The following is a 21362-nucleotide window of genomic DNA, read 5'->3' as shown; positions in this document are numbered from 1 at the left end:
TTAAAAACAGTAGAATATATTTGTTAAAATTCTAATAATACCGATATGAATTATGAGAACTAATAGAGTGCACGTAAATTGTTTTATTTAATTGAATTAGATTTTAATTCAATTAAAACTGAAAGTTTTTAAAGATAACCGCTTATTAACAATTTTTAAGTAAATGTCTTAAATCTATTCTGTTTAACATGTTTTATGACCAAGGTGGCGTAGAAACTTACGTTACTTCATAAATATTTGTAACATTGATATATACTGCTTCAACAATTTTCTTTCCAAAAGAATATAATTTAGTACGAGTAGTTTGTAGTGCGCGGAGAGAGATATGAAGCAAAAGATTAAGTTGCCGAGTCTAGCATATGAATGCCAGGGAGACTTGGTGAGACGTGAGAAGGAAATGGCTTCGGTGTGAGCTACAGTGTTTACCGATAGTAGTTGTGACATATTGATGTTGTTTCTTGAAATAAATGTTTTTAGTTTAATTTTCTGGTGAGATAATTGGTTTTATTTTAATGTGTTGTTAAATTTGTTATAATGTTATTAAGTTAAAATAGTGGTCGTCTAAGTAATCAATAATGTAAATGTTGGTCAGTAACCTCATGTAAATTAAGTAAATTGTTTTCATTTAGTTGATTATATGTTTTATTTTATATCTTGATCGTAACTTCACTCTGGTAATGCACACGAGCGTAGCGTTTTTGATTTGACAAATTTAAAGCTTATTGTACCTTTTGCCAATGTTCCCAAATCTATATAGTTTACTGTTGTGCGTTTAATGACGTTAATTTTACCGGAAAACCGTTTTAATACAATTATTTGATTAAACTATTTGTCTTTATATATTTTTTATCCAAATTGTAATAGCAGTATGCTACTGTTATTTTCCAAGATTTATAACCAAGATAGTAATAAGTTTCCTTAAAGCAAATGTTTTATGTATCGTATCAGCGATCAGATTAATATGATTATTTATTTATTAGCTTGTACAAAAATGTAAATTTTTCTGTCGGGTAAAATTCTCCACTGCAATCAGTATTTATGTTGCGATTGATTTTTTAAAAATATTAAAATGTATGCTGTTAATGATATTTATTCATAATTTATAAAATTTGGTTTGTTAACATTAATTGGTTTAGTGATGCATAATATAATCTAGACTGGATAATACATTTTGTAACTTAATTTCGTTGTGGATGAGCATTATTGGAGATTGAATGAGTAACTTTTTCACATAATGTATAACAGATGGTCATATTGCAATTAGTAAAAATTGATTTACCAGACTTTTATATTTCTTGGTGTTCAGAAATTTTTGAGACCAAAAGTATTAAATTAAATCCTTGTTAAAACACTTACTGTGTATGTGTTTGTATGCATTTAGTTGTCTTTTACCTCAGAAGCAGTTAACCTAAAATTATGAAATTTGAAATGGTAATTTTTGTTATAGGCGTACATTAAGATAAATGAATTGAACTCGATCCAGTCACTCAGTGAATGGATCACTCTGTGACACTGTATTTTACAGGGGTTATATTATGTACTGACATTTTGAGTGAACATGCTTTGTTCTGATCCCGATTAGACTATGGCGATATAGCCTCTTCTGCCCAGTCTACTGCATTAAAGATGCTGGTTACTGTGCATAACATTTCTTCATCTTGTTGCAGGCGCCCTCCTTTTGAATCTGATGATAGCCTTCTTGTTGATTCCAGAGAATCATCTCTTTGGAACAGACGAGACCAGTTGATGGTGTTGTATGTAATGTCAATCAAAGTTCATCCAGATGATCCAGACTGAAGGTTTTTCCTAATCCCCATATTGTCAGTACGAGGATTCTCCTTTATCACTTGCTCCACTTAATGTTAAAACTGTTCACCTATATTTTTTTTTGTTAAATTTTGAGCTCCCCTTATTCTTTTCATATGACTTATGCCCTTATCCGCCTTGGAAATAAGTAAATATTTGATATTATAAATATATTGACTTGATGGTGAGGTGGTATGACAAATAAAAACAAACCCTGTTATTTTTTGTTAAGAATTTTGTCTGGTTTTACAGAGTCAACTGTATATACATATGACTCCAAATATAATAATTTAGTCAGCTGTGCTTTTTTAGTGATGAATGATTGTATCTCTTTGGAATCCTGTCTATTACATTGTCTTTGCCATTGAGTAACAAAGCACTGAACAACATGAATTCTAGACATAGTCATGTTGATATATGTAGTGATTTGTTGAATGAATTTCAAGCAGTAGGTGATATGTATTGAAACATTCTCCTGTTTTGAAAATACACCAAGCACTCTATACTAACCTAGGTACTTATGTATTAACACCACCTCAGCTACAGCTTTATTTAAAAACAAGGTAGTCAATCGGATTATAAATATAATTTAACCAAACTTAACCTACGCTTGCTTTGCTCGCTAACCTTGACTAATTAACACCGTAATTTTTTGAGTATTTATTAAATAAATTCAGTAATTATTGTAATTATTTATTATTTAAATAATCAAAAACTCATTTTGTTTGTCATTAGTGTAATTAATATTTTTATAAATAAAATTGACAAAATTGCATCTTTATACACTCCTACACTGTCTACCCACAGTTTTACCAGATGCCTATTGCATTTAGATATTCTCTTCCATTTTGAAGGATCAGAGTTGAAAAAACAGTCTATGACAGCAGTTTTTAGTTCATTAAGTTTCTTTAGTCACAAATGGAACATTTATTTTGTTTGATTTTAACATAAAGCAAGTTGTCTCTTATTAAGTTTGGGTTTCTAAGCGGCTACTAGATTTTAAAGCTCTTACTGATCCATCACCTTACAGAATGTTTGTTTAAAAAGTCCCTTACTGATTGTGCTTAATGTACTGGAGCTTAATCTTGCTGTAAAACAGCATTTAATTTTAAACCCAAGGAATAAAATAGTTTTCATTCATATTAAGATATGAAGTGCTATTAACATTTCAAAAAAGTATGATCCTGTCATATGTGTTATAGATATCATGCCCGCATGATTACATGTGGTTGCTAATTTGTGATTTCGTGATAAAAATTGGTTTTTTTTAAACATGCATGTTCCAAGCAAGATTTATTACTTGGTAAATACACTCATCAGAGAAGAAGACTTATGTACTCAAACATTGGAAAAACGCCTTAGAAGAGCTTTGCAGTATGTCCCACTTGTTAATTGTTCATGTTCCAGTTATAAAGCTTACTAACATGAGGAGGCTTGAAGGGTTTAAATCCAAGATCGGTTTTTATTATTTCCTGAAATGTTGAATAGGGAATATTTAGCTCTGAAGACTTTTCCTGGTTGACTTTAAGAGGAGATCATAAAAAAAAAAATTTCAACAATATCATAAGTATTCAGTTGACTGGAAGAAGATCTAAATCATTTCAAATCAAGGACTGATTTAGTGAAGAAGAAAAAACTTTTTTTTAAATCGCTTTTGGAGGGTTACTACTGATTAATCTTACTATCCAAAATATTAAAGAATTTGTCTGTTATGGGTCTGTAATTTTCGGTTGTTTTTGTACACTAATACTTATGCACTCAAAATTTGCCATCTTTTTTTTAAATTGTGTCTGCCATTTTAACTTAATGCACAAATCAAATTTTAAATAGCACATGTGAAATAACATCAATTACTAACAAACCCGGCACTTTGTTGCATAGATAAAATCAACTGATTAATCTTCACTATCACCTGACTATACTCATATATTGTGTTAACCAATCTATATGTTCATGGAAAGGAACTTAATTACCGTTGTGTAGATCTTAACTTGTCAAAAAAAAAACTTACGGAAATGCGTATCTTAATCCTGAACCCCCTTTTTTTAGACTTAGAACAGTTTTATTATTTTAAAAATATTTTTTATATTTATTACATTTATAATTTTCAGAATTAAAACTTTAGTGACCCATGATCTCAGGTCTAGAAATTAGGGTAGTCGAGTCCCTTTTGTCCAATAATTAAGTTAAAAGATTTATTTATAGAAAAATTATATGTTTAAATTTTACACTGCAACAAGTATTACTTTTTTAGTAATGGAACAACTGATTTGGAATGTACAGTCAGTAAAAAATTGCACTAAAGCTAGAAACTTAGGTGGTAAGGGGTTTTATTTTGTTGCAGAATTCATTTTGCATTGAATCATTGGTTATAAATACATGCTTTCATTTTTATTTTCTCAGCTATGTAGTGTACTACTGGGTGTTCAACTTGAAAGAGGCCTCATCACTCAGTAGTTTGCATATTTTTGTTAAATTGCGTGTGCGAGATAAAATTATGTGAAAGATGTCGATACAACTGATGGTGGAGTGGGGAGGATTGTTTATTGCCTGCACATTTGAGTTTTACCAGTCTATGATGAGCATAGGCTTTTGAACAAGGTTGTGTAATCGTATGTTGTTTATTAAAATGCGGTTAACTGTTAAAGAACATGTATTCATGATTGAAGGTATGTCGGTGAAAGGGAGAAATTTAAAAAGGAAGCACCATTGAAACGTGTTATTCAGAAGTTAGTTAATCTTTTCAGATCATGTAGCCTTGGAACTGGCTATGTATGGCGTCAGTTTTAAAACGCTATTACAGAATCATTTTATATGGCATCTAACTTTGTTATTTTGTTTTATGTTCACAAAGGAATCGGTTTTATTACACAATATGAATGATGTTTATACGATGTAAAATGTTTTATTTAGACTAGAAAGAATATGACCATTTTTTTATCAGAAATGTGTTTGTGTGTGTGTCTGTGACTTGTGTATTATAATTGCTATGAGGATTACTGATTTATTTATTATTTATAAAAATAGCTTATCTTACTAGCAACATATCGATGTATTGAAACACATAATAAATTATGATATACGGCAAAAAAAAAAGGAATTTGTGGTCATAAATACGTCACTTTTATTTGAGGTCTATAAATATCTTTTCTGACAAATGATATTGGTAAACATGTAACATATTGATTCGTAATGAATAAGAGTATACAGTAAAAATGGTTTTTTGTCAATCTGAATAGCCTTTTGAGTGGTGGGAATTTTTATAAAACGTAGTTTTCCGAATCTACTTTCACTTATACTAACATATGTTACTAATCTGTGATTTATGACACGGGTTTTTCATCATATTTTGCCCAGTTTCAACCGATTTGCTTGAAAGTATTATTTTTTAAATCAGCAAACTATGTTTCATAAACACAAAGCAAAAAAAAAAATTCGCTAATAAAAAAAACGCGGTAGAAATGCGCAAAACAAATTCTGCAATTAAATTATCGTAATTTTTGTACTGTTTCAATTTTATTGTTGTTACAGGCATAAAAAATATCCAATCGTAACGGTTTTTTTGTCAGAATCTGTTAAATCTCTTTAACATACTGTAATTCTTTGAAATTTTTTTCACAACAGGGTAGCATAAGACTATGTAGGGAGGCAATCAGATATCAACATATTTTCGTGGAGCGCTAATCAACCGCAGATCATTGTGATGGGAAAAGGTTAAAAAAATTTGGGAAACAGGTTTGTGTTAGACCACAAACGTGCGTGACAGGTCAGTTTTAATGATTGTACAGCGATCAGGTCGTTCAGGACATTAAAACAGCAGTTGCAAGTTCTCCTCATAAATTTTTGCAGACAGGAAAAGAACATTTCATTAGGTTCAGCCCACACTGAAATGAGGAGGATAATGCTGAAATGTTATCCATATCGAACGCAGGTTTTCCATAAGCTAATGAATGTTGATTATGCTAAAAGGTTTGCTGTGTTAGTAGTTCAAGAACTTTATTAGCAGCAACATTGGAGTTTTAGATCAAGTGTTTTTCACAGCTGAAGCATGGTTTCACTTTTGTGGGTATGTTAATAATCAGAACTACTGGACTTGGAGTACTGAAAACCCGCACATTTTCTTTGAATCTCCCCTACGCCTACAAAAAATAGGCATAAAATGTGTGGTAACAAGTAATAGGACCATTTTTTTTTTTAACAGTGGATGCTACCATCTATGCACAGTTCAGTCGTACTGCAAGAGCATGGGCATGACTGCTGGTTGCAACAGGACACCCATCAATTATCTCACTCTGCTATGGAGATGCTACAGTATTTTTCGGTGGAAGGATAATTTTTAAAGGATTGTAACAAAGATTCCCTGATCTGACTAGTCCAGACTTCTTTCTCTGGGGTTACCTAAAAGAAATAGTTTACGGTTAATCTACACACCATGCAGGAATTGAAGACAAACATTACCAATTCCATCCAGGAAATAGATAGGGTACAGCTAACAAGAGTAGCCAGGAACATGTTCAAATGTGTTGACAAGTGCGTAGAAGTGAATGGACATCATTTTCAACACCTGTAAATTTTTATGTAAATGTTTACCAATAAACTATTATTCACAGACCAAACTAAGTGATTGGACTTCTTTTAAGTTGAACATCCTGTATGTAAGGGAAAAGTATGAAGGGTGAAATTTTGCATGTCAGGAATTTGCATATCTTCATGTTTGATCATTCCCTTTTATCTAAAAATCTAATTTTAGCATTTTGGAATTATACGAGTTAAGAAGTATGTATCTATGTCGGCCTGTGTGTTTTTTTTAATATCTGGAATGGGTGGACCAATTTGAAAATTTGGCATAATGATTTCTGTTTTATGGGACATTTGTGCCATTTAATTTCAGCAACAGTTGGTCAAAGGGACAGGGAGATACAGATCACTTGGTCTTACTGAAATTCTCGTAAATAGGTAGGAGCTAATAGCTTCTTTTTTGTCATTTCTGGATTCAAAATTGCATTCTTGTATTAATTAGATTATTCTATTACATTAGGGTGTCATTTTTAATGTATATTTGACAAATTTTATTTAGATTTAGGATTTTTTTTCATCAATTATCGGTTTGTTTTATATCTTTAGACTGGATTAACTGATTTTTATGATGATATCTAAGTAGGGGTAATTGATGTTAAATTTTGGTTATAATTGGTTTGGAGCGGGGAGATAGATTTAGTCACCATGGATCTCTCGCTCAAGATTTTAATGGTTTATGTCATTTTCCTCTTAAGAAGTAGTCTCCTGAGGAGGGGTGAGGACCTTGGTAACCATAAAGTACAAGGTCTGTTAAGAAAATAACCAAACTTTTTTAATTGCACACTAATGGAGATATTTAGTCACGTGCGGTTGGCAGCATTGTGTTCCGCATAACATCTGCTGTAACCGCATATTCTTAGATTGTTGATATCTCGTTTAGTTTTCGTGTTATTGTTATTTGAGTGCAACATGTTAAGTATTAGTAGCGATTTTTGTAATACTATTTGAATTACGGTAACACTTGATCTATAAAAAAGCAAACTCTTAAACAGCTACCAACAACAAAATTATGAATTTATCTGATTGAAATTTGATGTACACTCATAGTAGAGATGTGGAAAATTAATATACTACATTTGCCATCTTTGCATGTACTTATCAAGCATAGCTAGTATATTGCATCTACTGAAACAAACAATTTATGTTGTTGGTTACATTTACACTTATTTTAAACATCTTGTTATTTGCTAAAAAAACCAAGAGGGTTAGTAAGTAATGGTATATAAATGATTTATATTAAAGATTAGTGTTCCTTTACTGATTATTTAGGTTTTATTTAGATAAAGTTTATGTAAATTCTGGTTTACAAAACTATTGTTTTTTTTTTTAAACTTTCAAGGTACTTAGGCAATTGTGGTGGTGGAGGATTTATAAAAGGTGTTGGAGAAAGTGAAAGCATGAATTTGTCATTGTTGTGGGCAGAGTTCTTACTAAAGAAATGAAGGTAGTTTTTATTTCAAGTGCATAATAATTTGACCGTAAGACTTTTGAACATCTTCCACCACAATCAAAAAAATTATATTTACAATGTAAATTTTTTAATTTAGACGTTCCAAAACAATATTCATGGATTACATTATTATATTAAGAGAGGTAAAGGGAATATTAACAAATAATATTTGTTTGAACGTTATTTAACTTCCGTAAAATGCTTAAAATGAAATAAGGTATAAAAACCATATTAAAATCTCCACGAGTATATTATTCGATTATTATAATTTATTCTGGTGAGAAAATGTTTGACTTCAATGATTTATATATCGTATCAGTGAAGTATGTAGTATTTTATTTTGTTGACAGTATTTTTATTTATAAATTTAGAGGGAAAAGAAACAGAAAATAAACATACTTTTATTATTTTTATTAATTAGCTGACCTTTACGGCAAAGTGGTAGCATCTCTGCCTTTGATCCAGAAGGTTCTTTTATCAAATCCTAGTCAAGTTTGTCATTTTTTCACGCTATATGTAATTTCTAATCGTTCTCAAAAAGAATAGGGCGACTATAATTGAGCACAGACCTGTTGTTAGCTGGGTAAGAATCATAATTAACTTTGTCAGAAAAGCTGGACCAAAGAAACCATATCAAAAAAATTAAAAAAAGTGTTCACTTAAAATAGTGTGCTCAGGTAATGATGTAAGAAACTGTATGAATATAACTAAATTAGTATACTAGATGGGTGGTGGTTAAATTCTAAATAAATATGGGTGATTTACGATCAAATTAGCGGAACTTAATTTTTGTTATAGAATTTGCACATAAGATACTCAGCGTATGCTAATAGGTGTTAGTCGATGTGTGTTTTTTTCTTTTTTTGCAAAGTACTAAAAAATTTGCTAACTTCAACTTCTAGAATCCTTAATTCTGTCAGTACATATAAATGAATTACATAAATCATGTCAGGAATTAATAAATAAGGTACCTCACAAATAAAAAATAGGAACTGTCCATTTTTTTACCTGGATGGATCAAGGGAAACCATTGTAAAACTTTGATCAGAGTAATCACAAAAAAATAAATTAATAATTATAAAATAAAAGTGATGAAAGTCTACATTAATTATTTAAAATATAAACACATTAAGTAATATTTAGATAAGTATGTGAAGGTACTACTAAATGAATAAAATTATTCATAATTTAAAAGGCATTAATGGGAGTTATTTTGAGAACATAACGAACAGGATGCTGAAATTCTTTTTTTTAGTGTAATTAAAAATTTGTGTGTAAAATAATAATATTGTTTCTGTAAAAGAAAAATCTTTTAATTTTATTTTGAATAAATTGGTAGAAGAATTTTCAAACGATTCAATGATTAATTATAGCATAATAAGGCCTTTTTTTTATAACGTGAAGTATTGTGTTGAGTTATAAAAAAAAACAGTTGGGTTATATGGTTTGATAGAATTGGATACTGCCATTTTTTTAGAACAACTGATTATTTTTATTAGCAGAAATCACATTCATAAATATAAACAGAAGGATAAGGTAATGTTTTTAATTTTCTAAATATCAATCTATATGATTTATACTTGGCCGTCAAACAGTTACTTGACAGCTCATTTTGTATCTTGAAAATTTGTGACTTTTTTCATCTTTCCCCAAAAGATGATATACGTAAATGAGAAAATAAGCATAAGAAATATTTAACAGTGATTTCAAGTTTGGCGTTTTATTAAGGCGCTTCAAAATAAAATAGTATAGTCTGATTTTTTTCAAACGAAATCAATTTGATATAAGGAGAATATATCACAACCTATATTTTTGGCATTATAGTCAATAGAAATAATCTAGTTATCACTGATGAGAATTCAATACACTCTATTAACGATGTTATATTTACCCGAGAAGCATAATCCGTCTCGAATTTGAGATTTTGTTTATACTCGTAGGTACCTACCTACGATTAGGTTACAATCCATCCAATTAATATTTTTTTGAACTGCTAATGTAGAATTTTCAAGACCTTTTAAATAATTATCTTTGTGTATAGATGCATTTGTTTCTTATGTGAAGAGAGTAACAGTTAATGGTACAAAATTTTTAGCCAGATCATTAAAAAACAATAAGAAAACCAAGACTCTAAGGACAATTCTCAATATCCTATGTCCAATGGATAGTCCAGTGTGACAGTCATATTTTGTTCAAATTAACTTTCAGATCAATACTATTTAATTATTGATACATGTTTTTTGCAGATATTAATTATACTTTACAAAACTTTCATTAATTTATAAAATATCCCTTTGTTAATTATATAGAAATCATAATTTTTCGCTTTATCCAGTTTTTATTGGGTTTGAGTGTAGATTATACATTATGTCTGAAAAGTACTGCACCATAGGTGAAATCACAGAATTTGCTTAATGTGCATTCCCTGAAGTTCCAGACTGGTCTGTAGGTGGTAGGTGGAATTTCAGATTGTTTACCGTCCTGCAGCCATAATGATTGCCCTTGCCGTGGCATTTTTGCTCATTCCTGGTGTGTAGATGGGTCTCATTGTGAATCTTCACATTTTACATTTGTGATTTACCCCAGAATGAAAAGTTCATTGGATTCACATCGGGTTACTGTGGAGCCATTCAACAAGCCCTCTGTAACCGATCCAGTGTTCAGGATAGGTTTGATCCAGCCATTGTTGTGCAACTCTAGTTTCTTTCATAGTGTGATGAGCTTGCATGAACTGTTCAAGATCCTCTCAAATGATGACCAATGTGGGCATCAGCCAATTTCTAAACATTTGCAGTTACTTTTGGCTGTCCACAATTCCTTCAGGAAAGTACAGACCTATGATACAGTCATTCCAAAAGCCACACTGTTACAAGACCAGACTTCCACTGTGTGGAGTGATTTTACTGATGGGTGTTCTCTTGCGACCAATAGTGCACATTTTGTTTGTTAACTCACCTTTCATGTAACAATTAGCCTTATCAAAAAACATTACAGAAATAGGAAATACACGTTCTCCTCAATTCTGCTCAAAAACCACCCACACATTTCCATTCTAAATCGGATTATCTTCCAATAATTATTGCCAGAATTGAAGCTTGAACGAGTAAAACGTTTCCTTTCATAAGGATATCGTGGGTGGTGGATTGAGGAATGTTGAATTATATGTTGCCGGGTTGGTACGATTTTTTTGGACTGCTGTTAACCTTGGCAGTCACAGCTTCTTGTACTGAATCAACAGGCTACACCCTTCCTGATCAGGGCAAATTGCCAACACTATCCATCCATTAAACTTGTAATGTAATTTTCCCACAGTGCTGTGTGATATTGGTTGGCATTCTAGATGATATCGATTAAACTCGTTACTAATATCATGATGTGAATAATCTTCATTGCTGTACAGCAGGATGATTTCCACGCATTACTCTTGGGACAGCATCATTACTTGCAACCACAAAAATATTAGCATTTCTCCTATGGTGTGGGACTTTTTGGAACCCTGTAGACTTTCACTTAATTTGATGTTTCCACTGTTCTTTGAAGAACTTTTTTTACTTAACCTAACCATCTTTCTCTCGTCAGTTTTCCTCAGATTCTTTATTCAATTGAAAATTATTATTTTATATATTTTTAAAATCTCCTTTATTATTCAACCAATTCACATTTCATGTAAATTATTAAAATTTTAGTCTGCCCTGTTCAATAGTCTTGTATCAACATTCTAGGTCTTCTCGTGTTGTGATATTTCTTTCTCAGTGTTTTTGCATTTCCCAAGTAAGAAATACTATGTGTTTTACAGTTCTGTGTTTGAATGATAGTTTATCTTAAGTAAAACTTCTTTTACCAGTTTTATGTTTTTTCTTAGGCCATACTTCTTGAGTGACTAACACCTGGAGGAAAAGTTTATTTTTTGCAGCTTACATTTATAATGTATATTTATTATACATTATAATGGTGACCACTGACCACCTTATATCACCTTTGACCAGATGTGACCTTTAATCAGATGTACTGGAATCTCACGTACATTTGCCATTATTGCAGTTTTCAGTTTGTCAGTTATGTGTAGTCTGTTGCAATATACTGCTTGTTTTGTTGCCCCCAATAGAAAGTAATCTGGGATAGTCAGATCAGGCGATCATGCAGCCTGTATTATCATTGTAACCAAATCACGCATCAAGTGATTTGGTTAACAAATCACTCAAAATAATATGTTCACCAAAGACATTTCATAAAAAAGTCATTGACCTGATAGCCGTGTGCGCTCTGGCACCATCTTGTTGGGACTAATCGTGATTGATTTAGACTTTAGTTAAGTGACAAATAATGTTTGTTAAAACAGTCACTATTGACTGTATTTTCAAAAAAGATTGAACTCACAAAGTATGTTCTACTTGCACCGACCTAGACTCCAATTTTCATTTTGTGTAAAGCTCATTCGAGTAATTCACGAGGGTTAGTTGTCGACCACAGTTGTGTATTTATAAATTAAATATATCCTTCCAAATGACACTATACATCAGTAAAAAACCTTAATGTTGATGATACCTACAGACTTTTTGGTTAATAAAACGTTTAAACCATTGACAGTAATTTAGTCTTTTGGCATAATCTGTAGGTTTCAGTTCTTGAACACACGTTACTTTGTAGGGGAAAAGTTTCATGTCTCTTCCCACAGCTTTATATGCGGTAGCAAGTCTGATGTCTTGCTGCTGTGCTAACTTATGCATTGACTTTGATAGACTTTCAGCTGTAGCATCTGATATACCTAGCAGCCTCTGTTCATTTAGTTCAAGTAGTCTTCCACTTTGATCAGTCCCATCAACAGAGGCTGAAATTTTTTGATAAAGAGTTCAAACTGCATTGTACTGAGTTACAGGAGTATTTGGAAACTTTTCAAAAAATATGTGCTTCATTAAATCATTATACTTGTAATTTTATGGAAGATGCATACGAGAAAAATGTGTTCCTATACCAAAAGAACCATCACGTTTCTTGCAACTGTTGATTCAGATGAATGAAACAACACAAAATGAAACTAAGCATGTTCAATCACAACTCAACAACTGATGGTTTATTACTAAGCAACGCTCAACAAACCCACAGGGCGACCAATCTGATGCAGAAAGAACAGAATACACCACATAATTCTAAAGCATATTGCACAATGATTTTCCGAATGTTCTGTATCTTATAATAATTTTGTCATTTTATTTGATTTCTAATGAATGCTACACTCAAACCACGTAAAACCTGTATTATCATTGCAGTTCCCATGCAAAAATTTCAGTGATGTAAAGGTCACTGGTATATTATGAATTGAAAACAGTACTTATAGTTTTATGTTTTTAAGTTAAGAACAGAGACCTTAGCTGAGAATAGAATCAGGTGGCTGAAAGTAAAATTGCTAAAGGAAAGATTCTCTAAAAATTTTTTATTAGAATTAAGGATGCTTATATCAAATTTTTCCCATCATGCAGTTTTTTTCTGATGCAAGGCTTACACACACATGCACACACTCAACTTAATTTAAATTATTTATCATTTTATTTAAATATAACATTTTTTGTTTATTTAATTCAATGATTCTAACTAAAGTGTGTGCGCATACGGTATTTCATTTGTGCGGGTGTGGCAGTACTAGTATCCACTTTAAATAAATTTTTACTTTTTAAATATTATTCATATATTTAATTTCCCCCCTTCCTGTGACTTCACAACACATAGCAGTCGACTACAGCAGTAGTCCAGCCACTAAGTGGGATGTGAGGTGGTAGAGACCCCACTTTGATGGGGAACAAATTTGTGGATCCAATGAGATGCTAATAGAAGAATCTGCAACAAAATAGACCCATTGTACAACATTTCAAAATTATTACTATTTTTTGGAGTGAGGGTGCAAATTAGAAAAAAATTTTTACACAAAAGATGTTTTTTTTATAATTGCTCACAAAAATATTTTTTAAGAGAGTGCAATGAAAATCACCCCTTCAATAACTCTTCTAAATTAAAATCATTTTTAGGGGTGCGTGAAATATAGCAAAATTTTTTTTCAACAGTTGTTTATTAATATTCACAAAATTATTACAAAAAATATGTATAACCTTAATTATGCAAAATCTGGATACAATTTCTTTGGGAATTCCCCTCCCCAGACCTTTTGAATTGAAAATTAGTAGTATCAATTACCCATATGTAGAAGTAATCTGACCAAGTTTGGTCAAAATCGGTCAAGTAGTTCTGGAGACATAAGGTGATTTGTAAGCTAACATCGAAAACCATTTTTAGGGGTGAGGGTTAAATTTGGCAAAAAGTTTTTTTTACAAAATTTGTTTATTTTATTAATATTCACAAAATAATAAAAAAAATATTTATAATCTTATTCATGCAAAATCTGGAGATGATTTCGTTTTCCTCCATGTATTCTCCACCCTTTGACCTTTTGAATTGAAAATTTAATAGCATCAATGCCCTTACTATAGAAATATTATAGTTAAATTTGTTGAAAATTGTGAAATAGTTCTAGTGGTATAAGGTAATTTATATGCCAACATACGTACACACAAGTACACGCATTTTGTCGTGAAAATTTCAATGCCATTTTTTCAATTTTATGGGGTCCTTAGGGGTCAATTCATCAAGATTCGGTGGAAACTGGATTGCCCAATTTTGACCGATCACCACACTTTCCCTTCTGTATAGCTATAGCTGCTATATAGACGGGAAAGTAAATATTAAAAAATAATAATTAAAATTTGAATATCCTATCAGACTGGAAACACATCATGTAAATTGAGAAATTAACGCTAATTGAAAGAGAAAGATTACAATCCTGGAAGGTAATGACAATTATGAATTTCAGCGCTTGATTTCTTTAATGTTCATTCACACAAATTTCACATTGGGTAGTTAGATTTATTTTTTTTTAAATGTTAGATATTTTGGAATCATTGGTTAAATAAGTAAATCTTTCATTCTGTTCGATGTGTAATAATACATTACGTAGATCACATCAAGAATGTAATAGATATTCTACACACAGGTAACAAAAGGTATTGGGCTAGTATTTGCCTGGATGCATCTAGGAAAACCACGGTAAAATTTTAATCAGAGCAGCACAACAAAATAGACAATTATAAAATAGAAAATTTATGTGATTTAAGTTCTTATTTATTATTAAAAATATAAACACGACATGAATATACTAAATATTAAAAAAAAAAACACAATTTCGAAGGTACTAATGAGAATTATTTGAACATACATTTATATATACGCTGAACTGGATGCGTAAAATTTAGGGTTTTATTCTATACTTAAATCAGTATTATTTAAAAAACTTTTGATTAAATTATATTGTTTCCGTAAAAGAAAATCCTTAATTGCAGAAAATTTGTTTAGAAAACCACTTCATTTTCTAAATATTTTAAATTTCAATCGTGTAATAATTTTATTTCTTATTTAACAAATAAATTTTTTTTTGATGAGTACATAATAACACATTATATAAATAATCTCAGGAACAGGTTGATTGGCAATACAATATAAAAAATGAATTTCTCCAACATTTGCCTGGATAGATCAAGGGAAATTATGGGTAAAACTTTGATGAGAGAAGCATCACAATATACTACATAATTAATTATAAAATAAAAGAATTGATGTGATTAAAAGCCATATTTATCATTTAAATAAAAATACATTAAATACTGTTAAGATTAAATACATGAAGATAGTAGACATAAAAAATAATTCACCATTCAGAAAGCATTTATGAAAAATTTGAGTACATACTTATGTATATATTGAACAGATATTCAGAAAATTCATCGAGAGAGTATCTTATAGCAGGATATTACTGTGTGAGGCAAATACATGTATTTATAGTAGTTATATCTGCATTAAATTTGATTTATTTATTGCCAGCAAATAACTTTAAAGCACGGGGTACATGTATAATTATTAAATATATTTTTTACTAGCCGATCAGAGCTTGCTTTGTTCGGCTCCATCCTCTGGACCCCCATGCTATGTTCATTATTCTCATGCTTACAAACTAATACTGATTAATTATTATTTTTTTTAAATAAAATTTTTCTGGAACCCGACTTTTAATTTCTTTTAGTAATAATAATAGTTTGGATAAAATGGGGGATTTACTAAAATTTTTACGCTATCACTTATAAATCCATATATGTGTACAACACCTCTTGGCGCTGTTTGCCTCCTAAATAAATACATGTTCTGTAGGACCACACGTGCCATTTGGCGCCAACCGGATTTAATGGTTGTCATAATAATTGATTTTATTTTATGTACTATATAATTAATTACTTTTCTATGAAAATTATTATTGGTTTATCTAATATATTTTTAATCCTGTATTTATGTTTTTTATTCTTAATATACTGTCAAAAATTTAGGTGCCTATGCCACAAAACTATAGACTCGTCTATACATAATTCCTTTTTAGGATAGTACAAATTAGCCATTTTTTCATTTAAAAAATAAAGGTTTATCTTATGCATACCCATAGCATTACTTGCTGCTTGCTCATTATTACAAAAATATAGAGCCTCATAATTACCATACATTTTTTCCAGCCCCATATAATTACGGAAAGCCATTACATTAAATGATGGGTACACCAAAATAATCTTTTATTCTATTCAGTTTAATTTTCCCCATGTGTAAAACAAATCCCAGAAACATACAAAATTCATCTTTTGTTACAGGTTTCCATGATAAATGAGGAATAGGGTGATTAATTTTTTGTTCTGAGAGTTCTGCATAATTATTAATTTCTTTCACAGGCAAGTTAAAAAACTTATCAGCTAGTAGTTGAAAATAATTAATTGGCTTACCATCAGTTGGAACTGGGATTTTCAATATCAATTTTTTTTTTAATTTAACATAATTCACAATATTACTCGCATTCATTCACATTCCTTTCCACTTTCGTATTTGTTGTATATCGAGTGATTTTTGGTAGATGTATATTTGTATCGATGTTATTTTCAGTTATTTGAATACCATCATCATCGGTTTCAGTTTCTCTGTGTATAGTTTGCACAGTTGAGTGTCGGTACAATTTTCTTCTTCATCGCTGTCATCCCGATTCGACATCGCTGTCATCTAAATATTCATATCTAGTGTAAATACTCTCATTTTCCAAAATATGTTTTAGTTCTTTTGCGGATAATTTCTTTTTAACATTAAATTGTTGTCATTTTGAGTGAGGTGGATCCAGGATTTCAGCTGTTACAAAAATAACAGAGAACCTTGGGACCTCAAATAATTTTATAACACCTAAGTATTCAATTAACACGCTACATAAAGGTGAAATCGAACTGAAAGGCCAACATAAGTAGAATGCATTCCATATGATTTATGTATAGGCCACCAGGTGGTGCCGACAGGCCCTGATATAACTGCCTAGTAGCGCCAATTGGAGACGTGGCACTCAACATGTTAAAGACTATTCGTTTTATAAAAACTGTCATTGTACTGTAATTTCTTCAGAGCAACCGTTGTTCAGCGCAAGACTCGAAACGTTAAGCTATCTGAAGTTCAAGAATAGCCAGCCCCATCTTAAAAATAGAAGTTATAGCCGGTTATCCATCTTTCATGCGGGTAAAAAAGTGTATTTTTTCATGGTTCTTGACATTACCCGACAAACACAAGGGTCTTTGTGGTGCTTTGTTTCTCAATTTTTATTTTATTTTTTTTAAGATTTTAACTTTTTTGTGAACAACATAGTCTAAAGAATAGATTTGTATATAACATTTATTTACAGCTTTTCTCTCTGGAGTGTATGTATAAAGATTATTCTAAAAGGATTTCCTGGAGTAAGTCATATATGATTGCCCATCCAAAAAGTAGAGATCAGTCAGTTGTTGAAGCATCTGCCCTTGTGACTTATTTTTTACCATCAAAAAAGCAACTTCAAATGGAAGCTAGAGATGCTTGAAAGCAAAGAGCAAGTCTAAAGGAATGTATGTTGTACACTGTCGCACCTTTAAAGCTACTTTTCTCAACAATTGAAAACGATATCAAAAAGACTTTTTGTAGAAAATTTAATTTCAGATACTGCAAGCAATCTCTGAATTCAATTTGACCGACGGTTTGGCCATAGTAAAGTTAAATATCAGCAAGGAACATAATGCAGTTGTTACTGCGAACCTTTGAAACTGTGAAACATTTTCTAATGGCAATAGTCCTGTGTTCTTTCCAGGTATAAAAACTATTTCCATACAGAATTTCAGCACTATCAGTCGAATAGTTTTTGCATAAAAGAGTAACAAACCTACAGACGCTGCTTGATTTTTATATATACTATTTATTTTTATATTTATATGTAATGAATAATTAATCGATAAGAGGTAGATAATTTAATTAGTTCTTAAAACGGCTCGACTTCAAAAGCGCTTTTATATTTTTACTAATATATCCTTAATCCTTAATTAAATAAAATTCATATGTACCTTCCATCACAGTTTGAAATTAACTGATTGTTTCTTTGGAAAAAAAGAAACAATGAAAAGCGGTATCGGTTTCAAACAGTTAGTTTTGAAAGAAATCATGAACGATACAAGAATTATATATATCAAAAAAAGAGAAACTCTCCAAAAATCTTACTTGCTCAGAAGATTTTGGTATGTGCTCTTTTGTTGCCCTGAAGACATTAAGAGTTTTACTAAAAATATCAAACAGTGTGTATACCCTTCTTAAACAAATAATAGTGATCAGCGATTCAAATTTTTATATATCTGGATATATATATATTATTTTTCTGCTTGCATTGAATAAGTGGAATAATTTATTTCTGAAATGTGCGTGTAATACCATTTTTAATTTTTTTTTATTTAGTGGCTCTGCTTGACGGAATTATTTTAAACATTTCTTTGAAATGCTTTGTATAGTGTTCATTAAATCAAATATTAAATGTACTGTTCATTTTATCGCTGTGTTTATTATTGCAATTATTACATGTCTTTTATATCTGAGAAGTCAGCATTTATCAGTATTATTATTATTAATGTATCACGTATTTATTTGTTTTATATGTACGTATGAGTTTTTCTTTTATCAAATACATTTATAATTTTATTTATGCTCATGTTTGTTATTTTTTTTTTTTAATTATTATTATCAAATGCATTTAATAAATAGTTTTATTTTTTTTTTCTGTAATAACTGTTTCTGAATATCTTGTTTAATTTTTAATCAAAACCATTCTCTATTGCAATGTTTTTCTTATTTATTTATTATTTTTTTTTTTAATGAAAGATCGGGCATCAACAGCTACAGTCATAAGTCTGTTTTTCTTCTTATTTTTTAATCTATTGTTATCTAATTCTTTTTTATTCTTTATAGTAGTATATTAATTTGCCCTTTGTATCGTATATTAAAAATATTCATTTTATATTTCCTTTACTTAATTTTTATTCAGCGTAGCCATAAATATTAATTGGGTTTCGAACAGTTAGTTTTTAAACAAAACGTGAATGATATGTGAAGTATGTATATCAAAATAAGAGAAATTCTCCAAAAATCTTACTTGTTCAGAAGATTTTGGTATGTGCTTCTTTTGTTGCCCTGAAGACATTAAGACAATATTCAACCTCTTGGCATATACAATAGAGAATATTTAGTGTGAAACTGTTTCAATGATCCATTTTTTTATCCAAATTTTTTATTTGAAAATAGAACACTTTTGTTTCTTTACAAAACACTACAAATAAAAATCCCTGGAAACCGTAGAGGCCAAGTTATCCACTCTTCTACTCCAAGCAGAGTAGGGAAAACCCCTCTGCATGCTTTGTTTTTTTTGGGCAAATAATATCTCCTGAAAACTTGTAGTACTATATTGTTAGATCTATTAATGTGAGTTTACCGGATGAGTTTAAGATAAATGCTTTATTTGTGCAAAGTTTGAAAATTCAGAACGAAGAAATAACAAAGTTGAAATTTTTATTGAGTTTGTTGTTATATAGATAAATAATACGCAGAAAAATTAGATTTTTATCCCAAACCCCATCACAGACATTAAGACTCAAATTTTCAAAAACTTTAAAAATTTTAATTTTCAAAAATTCATAAAAAAAGAAGGAAACGCTTATCGATGTTCTTATTCTAACTATGGTGAGTCTGGTAGCAAATGTAGAAATAATAAAAATCAACTTTGATATTTCACCCCTTATGCAATTGTACTCTAAAAAAGTGGTTTTTATTAAATATTAATATTAAATATTGGAGGTTATTTTCACTTATTAAGGCTTTTAATATAAAGGAACAAAATTGAGGGGAATTTGATTTAAAAAATGGTGTATGTTACAATGATTTAGCGTATGATAAAGGACGATAAAGGAGTCTTTTTACAAAAGAGTCGTATATAGACGCTTTCTTAAAAAGCCTCCTTTATCATCCTGGAAGTGCTGCATCCATTAAAAGGATGTTCTCCACTTGTGGGCCTGTTATGGTAAAATTTTGGAAACGGTTCAGGAGAAGAAAAAGCCAATTCAAATTTCTCCATATGAAAAAGACTAAATTTTTATTATTTATAATCATTGGATAAAGTCTTTACTCAATGGAAATCCATCGTAACAGAGAGAAAATGAAAACAAGATATACTTTTTGATTTTCACAAAATTTATTTTAAAAATTACAGCTGTTTTGGTGTACCAAATCAGTTTCCTCAATGTTACGTACAGAAATATCTATGGTTTCTGTACATTATATCTGAGGTATGACAAGAACTATACTTTATTATAAATATATTATTTTGAAATTTTATTTTAAAGAAATGTGGTGCTATAGGAGAATGTTAAAAATCAGATGGGTGGATAAAGTGACAAATGAAGAGGTATTGCGGCAAATAGATGAAGAAAGAAGCGTTTGGAAAAATGTAGTTAAAAGAAGAGACAGACTTATAGGCCACATACTAAGGCATCCTGGAATAGTCGCTTTAATAATAGAAGGACAGGTAGAAGGGAAAAATTGTGTAGGCAGGCCACATTTGGAATATGTAAAACAAATTGTTAGGGATGTAGGATGTAGAGGGTATACTGAAATGAAACGACTAGCACTAGATAGGGAATCTTGGAGAGCTGCATCAAACCAGTCAAATGACTGAAGACAAAAAAAAAAAATTTAAAGGACGATATCCTCAGATGTTATGTAACAGAACCTGAACCTGTTGATGTTTCTGAATGTAACATCTGAGGAAGGTGTCCAATGAATTCAAATCGTGTAATTTTATCCTACAGATGAACTGTATGTCAAAACCTGAATTTTATTATCGTTGGAGTTGTTTTTTGATTGCCTAAAGTTATTTTCTAAATAACGTTTGCGAAAATCATAAAAACACATTTTCTTTTCATTATTTACATTCCCAGCAAAAGTTTCAATACAATTGTTTTCAGTAAATTGTTTAGAAAGGGCTTAATTTTTATGGTTACTAGGTTACTAAGATTTGATAAGTATTAAAGATTTTCGAAGAAAATATACTGTTATATTATAAAATTATGAT

At 30.4% G+C, this 21362-nt stretch overlaps 1 protein-coding gene across 2 annotated transcripts in view; it reads left to right on the top strand.

Annotated features, from left to right (window-relative positions):
- Positions 1 to 350: 350 nt before the first annotated feature.
- The window catches only part of LOC142332857 (uncharacterized), a 94148-nt gene continuing 73136 nt past the window's right edge, over positions 351 to 21362 (top strand). Inside the window, exon 1 of one of the 2 annotated variants that reach the window (XM_075379528.1) lies at positions 351 to 489. The gene's annotated coding sequence lies outside the window, so the exon portion shown is untranslated. Of the gene's footprint in view, positions 588 to 21362 lie in introns of both variants that reach the window. The other variant, XM_075379529.1, reaches the window with a different exon arrangement.

The sequence above is a fragment of the Lycorma delicatula genome, chromosome 12 (assembly GCF_047948215.1).
Source record: "Lycorma delicatula isolate Av1 chromosome 12, ASM4794821v1, whole genome shotgun sequence".
Classification (NCBI taxonomy): Eukaryota; Metazoa; Arthropoda; class Insecta; order Hemiptera; family Fulgoridae; genus Lycorma; species Lycorma delicatula.
The sequence above is the reverse complement of the archived record's forward strand: the minus strand, read 5'-3'. Positions and strand labels throughout refer to the sequence as shown.